Here is a 10,585-nt window from a genome sequence, read left to right on the forward strand (position 1 = left end):
CTCTTGTATGTACTGACTCTCGAGCCACTATTGCACAAACTGGAGGCGTTGTGAGGCCTCCCGCATGACCTTGGAGGTGGGAGATGTGTGTCGGCATATACCGACGACGTCACCATAGTGGTGTCGGATCATAAACACATAGAAATGATTGGTACTGTTCTCAAGGACTACTAGGCGCTTTCAGGAGCGACAATTAACCAGCAAAAATCAGTGGGCTTGAGGATCTGCACCTGGAGAAGCAAGTCGTTGCCGTCCAACTGCATCGTTGGGCGCTGGACGGACAGACCGATTAAATTGCTCAGGGTTTGGTTTGGCCCGGACCTCCAGGTAGACCAAAACTGGGGTGAGGTAACGAGCAGGGTGACTACCTCACCAAAAAATGGGCCGAGAGAAAGCTATCTCTGAAAGGTCGGGCAGTCGCTTGACTGTTGTGCCTTGTCCTGGCCATTGTCTGATTACGCTGGAGCGTATACTCTTCCGCTTCTTGTGGAAGGGACGCGTCTCAATGGTCAGGTGGTCTATCTGCTGTCAGCACCCGCTGCGTCGTGGCTTGTGCATGCCGCGGTTGATGATGCGCAGACATGCGCTGAGGCTATGACATATCCAGTGCTTCCTTGACAGTGAACAGGTGTGGTCGCCATTCGCCAAACACTTCCGCAGCTTGTTTCTTTAATGGAGCTGCAGTCCTGGGTAAAACAGAGACCGTTGGGGAGCATTTGGAAAGTAGAATGTACTCAAGCTCTCACAGCCCTCAGCTAATCAGACAGTGTGATAGAACGTCCATTTCAGCCTTAGGCGTCGAAGAAGATCCGCTAGTTGCTCTTTCCAGGAGAACTTTCGGGCCGGGGCTGATGGATAATTTCCAAAAATCTCTGGCCTGGCAGTGTTACCGAGCATGTTTGAGATGCGCGCGGGACGCCGAGACAATCCTGCAAGCACTTGTCCAGTACTCGAGTATTGCTGACCTGCGGGTTTATGTTGAACACTTGCTTTCGCGTGTGGAACGGATCCGGCTGTCAACTGAATCCACCGTGAATGTTGCCCCGGTGCTTTCTTTAACCGGGAAGGAAGGTTGTTTTTATATGCCTGGCGAAAGGGATTGTATGGTGCACGAGTTTGAAGGGGCTAAAGACAAACACTTTTCTCTTTGGTCAATCCCTAATCAACCTCTTCAAGTTTCACTTGAAAAGGAAAATAGGGATAGAGAGGGAAGTGCTGTCTTCAAGCCAGTTTGCTGAATGGTGGATGAAAGTGGTGAGAATGGTGCGAGTGAACAGGCATACGCCTGTAGTTTGAAAAAAAAGGAAAGAAAAAAGGCACCTGCCCAAAAAGTCAGGGTACCCATGGGTTTTTTATGGGGTTTTTCCATGAGCAGCCCCCGAACGTCTCCTCCCTATTGAGGATTACACATTGTTGATCTAACAAAAAAAAATTATTAGTTTTGCTTCCACGCAAAACCCTCGCAACACACACTCACACACATATTTTTGGGTTTGTCCTGTGCTGTCCATGTTTTTCTTAATGTAAACCCTTGTGATTAATAAAGAAATCATCATCATCATCATCATCATCATCATCATTATCATTATCATATTTACTATTATTATTGTTGTTGTTGCTGTTGTTATTATTATTATTATTATTATTATTATTATTATTATTATTATTATTATTATTATCATTATTATTATTATTATTATTATTATTATTGATTTGATAACTAGATTTAGGAAGTAAGGAAAATGGTTGTCAGTTCTCACGGCTGTTTATGTCTCATATATCACACAACTACTGTCGTGTCAGCCGGATTTAAAACCGGAACCGATTCTGTTCCGGGTTATAAACTACCTTTCACTAGCAACTCATCTCCTCTCTCTCTCTTCTCTTCTCTCTCTTCCTCCTTCCCTCTTCCTTCGTCCCTCTTCCTCTGTCCCTACCCCCTCTCTCTCCCTCCCTCTCTCCACGTACTGTCAGTCCACAGTTAAGCGCTGTTAGGTTTACATAGGGCTTATTATAGCTAAACTGGTTCTATACTTTGCGAAGCCATTGTATGTAGGTGGTCTGTTGCTAATGATTTTGACATGTGTGAAATAACTGCTTTTTGTACATGGTGTCGCTATTGTTGTTGTAGCTAGTGTGTTTATTCATAATAAAATGGTAAAACCAAGAACGACGCCAGACAATTACAAATTCGTTCCGTGTACAAATGTTTTATTATCACGTAGAATTATGGTTTTTGAAACGGATAATATCCTGCCATTATATATTTCTTATATACATGCGCATGTATATATCGATATACAAACAAACCTACAAATAACAGGCACGCATTCAGTTATCCTTATTCTCCATATACAATATGTGTATGTGTATAAATAAAATCTCAGCTTTAACATACTCCCTCAACAACTGCGCTCCAGCTGTCACATTTAAAACTGTATGACTATGGTACCTCCACACATAGAGTTCAAATAGGGGTCTGGAAGCCCTGTTTTTTTAGTCTGGAACCCCTATTTTCCAATCTGGGACATCTATCTTGCTCAGCATATCAATCTCCTGGAAACTGTTCAGAAACGTTCAACCAAACGAATACCTGCCGTCAGGCATCTGTCATATTCTTGAACGTTTTGCTTTCCTGGGCATAGACACATTAAAGCCCTGACGTCTATCAACCGTCTTTCTAAAAATATAAAGTTAAAAAACTACTAACAGGGAATGACGCGGGCGTTCGATCATGTAACACAAATAATAAATGAGTATATGCATATATGCGTACAGGTACTCTTCGAAACGCCTGTGTTAGAATGGGGGTAGCTGATGAAGGAAAATGTTCTCTATATGGCCTGTGTGTTTTCTGTACTCTGGTTATTATTATTTTTTTGTCTACGTTTTGTTTGCAATGTCCTGTACCCAGATATGCACCTATATATACAGGTAGACGTAGGTATGCACATACCTGTACGTATATATGCATATATTCATTTATTGTTTTCTAAAAATAACCTTGGGCACCTTCTCAGATTCCATATGTCAAACACTCGTGGACACGCATAAAAATCAAAAACCAATACAGCACCCATAACATTCAGAGACATTTTTTTCACGCTTAGAATTGCTGAAGCATGGAATAAACTACCTGCATCAGTTGTTAGCTGTTAGGACGCTACATCCTTCAAAGTTTCCATACTTCCTGAAATTCGCCAACAGTACACCTGACGCTCCCCACCCCTGTTTTGTTTTTACTGTTATTTTTTTTTTTTTAGTTGTAGTGCACCTGAGTACTGTATACAATCGTTGGCACACCGTCGCTTACGACGTCGAGGGTTCCAGTTGATCCGATCAACAGAACAGCCTGCTCGTGAAATTAACGTGCAAGTGGCTGAGAACTCCACAGACACGTGTACCCTTAACGTAGTTCTCGGGGATATTCAGCGTGACACAGAGTGTGACAAGGCTGACACTTTGAATTACAGGCACAACAGAAACGGGAAGTAAGAGTGAGAGAAAGTTGTGGTGAAAGAGTACAGCGGGGTTCGCCACCATCCCCTGCCGGAGCCTCTGAGAATCGAAACCGCGAATCCGCTGCCCTATCCACTGGGCCATTGCACCTCCACTACTGTATACAATAAGTTCATTATTATATTACACACACACACACACATACATACACATACGCACACATACACACACACAATCAAATGAAGTGTTTTGCTCGAGAACGCAACCCGCTACCCAGTCAGGGAATCGAGCTCACGGTCTAGCGATCGTGAGTGCAACAGCCTAACCATCTTTACATGTAATACACGAGGGTAGAAGCATCGAGAAATGTGCAAATAAGTTTTTACTAGATTGGTACCTGTGGTTTGCCTCTGTCTGTTCTCATTACAATGAGACTAAAAACATAGGGCAACTAAACTCAACATTGTTTATTTAGTTTTATACTTATTCTATTGTCATATAATGTTTCTTATAATTGATGTTATATAATATACTGGGTGTATAATATTAAAAAAAATTAGTATAGTCTATTTAAGACAGTGCTCCAGCATGGCCGCAGTCAAATGCCTGAAACTAGTAAAAAATACAAGGATATTTAGGATACAGGGTGAACCAAAAATCACGCACCAAAACGATTGTCATTTTATTTATACTAAGGTCTTTATCCGTCGCTACGCTGTCGGTAAAAATATTTGTTAATCACGCACGTACTTTATTTTACTAATAGACTGTTATATAGTGGAAAGGTTCGTTAGTTAGTATGACAACAGTATACTTATCTTTCACACACACACACACACACACACACACACACATACACACACACACACACACACGCACGCATGCACGTACATACACACACACACATATACACTCTCTCTCCTCTTTCTCTATTTACCCCTCTCTCTATTTACCCCTCTCTCTCTCTCTCTCTCTCTCTCTCTCTCTCTCTCTCTCTCTCTCTCTCTCTCTCTCTCTCTCTCTCTTTCTGTCACCATTTCTTTCTCAACAACATCATGTTCTTTCGTGAAACAAATTCTAATTCTATCCTTCTCACTGAACTTTTCACTGAATTTCTCTCTCAACTACAACAACAATAACAAGAACAAAAATAACAACAACGGCAACTTGTCATTATAGTGAAAGTCTTTTCTTAAAGTATGTGTTGTGTTGTCTCTGTTGAAATACATACAAGCACACGCACGCACGCACGTACACACACACATACACACACACACACAATCAATAAGAAAAATGATTATCTATATCGTTATATAGTGGAAGTCATTTTGTTTTCATTTTGTTCATAAAAGCAACGAGCTGGCAGAATCGTGAGCACGCATGGCGAAATGCATAGCAGCATTTCGTTCGTCTTAACGTTCTGAGTACAAAAATTTCGCCCATCTCCAATTTCCCTTTCAATCTTTCGTGGTCGATAAGATAAGTACCAGATGAACACTGGAGTCGATGTAATTGACTTGCTCCCTACCCCGAGTTACTGGCCTTGTCTCAACTTTTGAAACTACTTAAGGTGGCGAGCTGGCAGAATTGTTAGCACGCCGGGAAAAATGCTTAGTGGTATTTCGTCCGTCTTTACGTTCTAAGTTCAAATTCTGCCGAGGTCAGCTTTACCTTGCATCCTTTCGGTGTCGATAAGATAAGTATTAGTTGAGTGCCTAGGTCAATGTAATCGACTAAGCCCCTCTTCGGATGTTGCTGGCCGTATGTCAAAGTATGAAACCATTATTTATTTTAAATTCAAATTACGATAAACGTAAACAAACAAACGAAGTTTGCTTTTAGAAGCGTTGAGATGTCTTAGAAAGTTAAAGAAGTGATTTTAAATTCTCAATCGCAGGATAATGCTAATAATATAGCCTGAACAGGATAAACTACTCCTATTTTGCAGAAAAAGGTGTAAGTGTTTCGCTATTTTGTTCATCGTGTACAAGTACGTGTGTATTCATATTGTATTTATTTTACTCAATTAAAAAAAATGGAAGCATGTCTTTTAAAATTCCGGAGAATATGGAACTGATTTTACTGTCCGACCATGACGGTGCAACAAGTAGAGCCGTCGGCGACACCTTCAGCCAAAAGCATCCTGGAAAAACCATATCACATACAATAGTCTTGGCCGATTAGTCCTAAAATTTCATGCAACAAGCAGTGTGTAAAACAAATAACGAAGTAGCCGCCAATAGTATCAAACGAGACGCGTGTATCTGTCATAAACAAGCTTTCAAAATGTCCAAAGAAATCAGTGTGAAGATCATTGCAGGAAATTGGCGTTCCTTGTACAACAATGTGACGAATAATAAAAGCTGCAGACAGTAAACATTTTAAAGACTTCTGATCATACTACTGACACTTTCTAATTTGTTTCACTTTGTAATTAAATAAAAGGTTTTGCTTTTAAAGTGTATTGGTTTCAAATTTTGGCACAAAGCCAGCAATTTCGGAGGCAGTGGTATAGTCAACTGGTACTTATCTTACTGACCACGGAAGGATGAAAGACAAAGTCGACCTCAGTGGAATTTGAACCCAGAAAGTAAAGACGGACGAAATGTCGCTAAGCAATTTTCCCTGGCGTGCTAACGATTCTGCCTTAAATGACTCTTGGAGCGTGACTTTTGGCCTACCATGTATAACAGATAATATTTAATTAATTCGAATTCAGCTTTTGTTCAACAGACCCATGACAAACATATTCTAAGCATCACCACCTCACCATTTTTTGGACACATTGAATCTAAATCTATATTATCTATGGGTGAAAATTAAGGGTAGTTTAGCCTCTATTCCCCGTAGGCTCAGCTACCACATAGACATTTTCCCGCAGACTAACTCGACTAAGAGTTAGTATGCGGGAAAGCTTTCAGGTTCATGTGTCTATTACTACAATTATCCTATATGTTAGCATTTTATTGAATTTTACAGTATATTATGTTATCAATACAACGTACATGACCAGCCTTCTTGTATGGGAGTAAGCTATAACTATGAGACAACCTTGTGTTGAAATTTGCCTTGTGTTGCGTAACGTAAAGTAATGCAATGAATCCGTTTTATGGATGCATGGCCAACCAGCAAGAAAGGCAAATTCTGGAGTGTCCAATATAACAGTTATATTCAGAGTGTTTACAATAACTTCCATGTTTGCGCTTGAATTTGTAAACAACATTAGTCAAGTAAAATTTATTCAGTAGTGTGAAGCGTTATGACTTTGTTAAATATATAAAGACAATCCTGGTATATTTTTGCATGATATTATTAAAGCTAGTTCATGTTTGGGTATAATGTCTTCTAGGTTTTGTTTGTTCTTTATACGGTGCTCATTTATTCTATGCCCAGAATGCATTAGTTTCATGGAATACATTTTGCCAGTAGTTTGTTCGATTGAACTATGTGCTGCTTCCATTTTATTTATCTATTTGTTTTATTTATTGCAACTGTATATTGATGCATAGTTTAGTCTATCAAATATATATATACTTTATATTCGTTATTGTTCAGTGTTCGTTATCGATACTACATTATTATTATTATTATTATTATTATTATTATTATTATTATTATTATTATTATTATTATTATTTACTGCTTATCGACAAGAACTTAAAGGCTTTTTCTGAATAGGAAATTTATAACTGTTTAATGTGTGGATGGTGCATGTGTGTGGGGGTGGTGCATGAGTGTGTGTGTGGGGGGTGTAAAGATAGATAAATAGATAGATAGATAGCTAACATACATTATTTTCAAGCATGTACCGGAATTTATTAGTATTTATTATATATACAAACGTGATAGACGTAATATATATGTTGTTGCTGGTTCTTATATATTATAAAGAATCGGTTAGTTACCAGAATATTTACCTGAGCAAGGTTGAATATAAACGAAGAGGACAGAGCTATTTTTTAACCTTCCTTTTTTTAAAGTTATTCAACTAGTTTTGGTGTCTGTTGCAAAGAAAAATAATATTAATATATCTGCTGTAAACTGTAGTTTTGCCTTAGTATTAAAATTAATCGTGCGCGCTCGTGTGTATCCACTGCATTGAGTGTTATGGTCAACCATTACTTTTTCGTGACCAATTCTACTCCATCCAATTCTTGCCCAACTTACGAGACTTGGCCAACTTCACGTAAATGTACGTGAAAAGAACGAGTGCTCCACTTCATCTTAACCTTTCACCTGTCCGGTGTACCATATTTGATATACAGGACATATTTGCCTGGCATCCATGCACCATACATGATAGAAATTCCCAGTTCTTTTTTTCAACAACCAGAGCAACTTGGAACACACGATAGGAAAGTTTTATAGTTATCAGAATGTATGATACAAGGGTTAATTAAAAGTCTGAATACAACTTTTAGGACAAACTTATTAAAAGGCTTTGAACTGGCAAAGATTAAGATATTATAATACGAAATTGGTCGGTATAAAAATGTTACGATAAAACTGTATTTTCAAAACATGTGAGAGTAACACGTAGATGAAACTTCTAGGCAGCATAATTTCCTTATTTCTTCATTATTTTTGATTTAGTTATACTTAAATAAAAGATCTCAAAATTGGTCTTGGTGTTGTAGGAAAAAAACTTATGAGGAAAAGAGTGGTCAAATCTAACAGTAATGCCTGAAATCATGACATCTCTGCTATTTAAAAACATAAATTAGTATAATTAAGTGTCCTTAAAAGATTTAAATGAGATGAATTTAATACTGAAAAGTGCGTCAAAATAGATTCAGTTGGGAAAAAACTTATGGGACAAAACGTCGTTAAATTCGCAGTTTCGAAGTTAATCACTGGAGCACAAAAGTGTTTGTCTTCATCTAAATAAGTCTGATTGTCATAAGGTGACGAGGTTCGTTCTTCTTGACAATTTCGACAACTTCGTTTGATGCTCTACCTAATTGTGTTTCAAATTAGGAGTCCTTAAGCAAATGCTAAAATCAATCCGCCTGTCCATTCAGGAAATTCTGTCTTTCTAATACTGAGAACTCTGCCTTCTAAACACACTTGATAGCACACCAAGTAACAACATGGTACTTACAGATAATGATTTCAAGGGTAGATTTATTTAAAATATGCATTCCCTCAGGTCTACTTCTAAAAAAAGAACTCCATGTCTCTGTTCATCTTGATGCTGTAGGACCAGAGAAAGGATTTACCTAATATACCTTGAACATCCTCTATACAATTCGTTCTTTTCTATCGGTCTTTTCTTCTGGCATACGATATCCGAGATTAAATTTGTTTTTACACGTTTTCTTAAACTAATAGAGCAATTTAAGGAACATGTAGTCACTATTTATAGTACGTCGAACAACCACATTAATGCACTTTGGTTAATTAATGACAATCATACGTTCAGATGACATATCAGTACTTTTACGGAAGTTATGACATGTAGTTCCCGGTCACATGCATGCACACTTTGGGATAGTATGATCCGTAGCAGCACATCTTACCGTCGATTGCCGACCGTCGCAGAGGATTCGCTGACCAAATCACCGCCGATTATCGAAACAGATACAGCCTGGGTTTGATGCAGGTTCCAGAGACATGCCTTAACAAGAGCTAAGGGGAGCCTCACTCCTCGCGATCTTTCTCATTCGATACTAGCATCTCCCTCTATCAGATCATAGTTATGATGTGGGTTGGAGTTATCGCAACTCTCTGTTGCCTAAAGTTATTATTAGTGGTGGTGTTACTAAACACCAGATCAACTTTAACCGAGCAGATCTTGATCGAACATCCCAGTGGGGACCACCCTGCTTTTAAATGTACCCACGACCCAATGTATTTCTTCCTTATTTAAGACAGTAGGGTATAATATGAGGAATATTTGGCTGATATTTCTAGCAACAACATTATCCAACGTATTGTTTTATTATTTAGGACGGCAGGATATAATATGGAGAAGATTTGGTTACTATTTCTAGCAAGTCGAACGACTACGTAAATGTTCCCTTGTTGGCATGTATGTTTAGAGACAGTGTATCACATGACGAATAAAATCTCGTGGAGCCATCTCATCTCGTTGCCTTTCGTTATTCCGACAGCCCTGACAAAGGGAACATTACAATGGGATGAAATGTCCCAATGTTAAAATCGAGGGTAATCTTCTGTCACATTATTAATAGATGGGGAGATGGCGAGATGCCTCAATGCTAAGTAGGGGAGATGAGATATATCACTGTGAAATGGGATGGAGACGAGATATTCCTATGATCAAGATACTGTGGCTGATGATATGTTTCAATGCTAAAAAACGCAGGGTGAAATGACGAGATGTCTCAACGTTAAAGGGGGAAGACATGACGAGATGTTTCAATGATAAAGATTATTTCAAACATTACTTTGAACATAAGAAGCTTGTCTATAATGACTTGGAAAAGTTTTACTCACAGAATATCTTACCTTCGCTATACTTTACCTCTCACCTATCTTCGAGACGTTTGAAGTATATCTTGTCTCTTCTATGAATTCTGTGAAGTATAGGAAACAAAAATTGGAAGAATTTTCATTTTGTTCTTTAGCCAGAAGGAACTCTGTAAACGGCTTTTGATCATAGACTCAGAATAATGATGTGAAAAAAATTTCAACAACAACTTGCGCACGCAAACATATAGACGTATATACACGCACATACATTGATAAATAACAGCTCTTTCTCTCTCTCTCGCATATACATGTACACAGACACACACTTACACACACACAAATTCATAAATAATACACACACACACATATGCACACATTGATAAATAACGGCTTACATATTTTATATACAGTTATAGATAACAGCTTGTACACATACACACCACTCATATTTAGGTTTCTATTGCACAGTGACAAATTTACACACCAGAGATGAGGCTAAGAATGTATTGGTCATAATTAATTATCCTAAGGACATTACTATCATAGGAATGGATAACTGCTATAACTTTCCTAAAGGTATTAATGTCATATGAAGACATGGCTGTCATAACTTCCGTAAGAGAACTGATATGTCATCAGAACGTATGGCTGTCATAACTAATTCATTTAAATGCATTAACGTCATATGAAT

General features: G+C 38.4%; 1 long non-coding RNA gene across 1 annotated transcript; it reads right to left on the minus strand.

The window, feature by feature from the left end:
• Positions 1 to 2,190: 2,190 nt before the first annotated feature.
• On the minus strand, positions 2,191 to 10,075 carry LOC128248044 (uncharacterized). The gene is made up of 2 exons (XR_008264317.1): positions 9,931 to 10,075; positions 2,191 to 2,680 (listed from the first exon to the last, which is right to left on the minus strand). It is a non-coding gene; the product is annotated as an uncharacterized LOC128248044 (long non-coding RNA).
• Between the last annotated feature and the right edge of the window lie 510 nt (positions 10,076 to 10,585).

Source organism: Octopus bimaculoides, chromosome 6 (genome assembly GCF_046866305.1).
Source record: "Octopus bimaculoides isolate indiv1 chromosome 6, ASM4686630v1, whole genome shotgun sequence".
Classification (NCBI taxonomy): domain Eukaryota; kingdom Metazoa; phylum Mollusca; class Cephalopoda; order Octopoda; family Octopodidae; genus Octopus; species Octopus bimaculoides.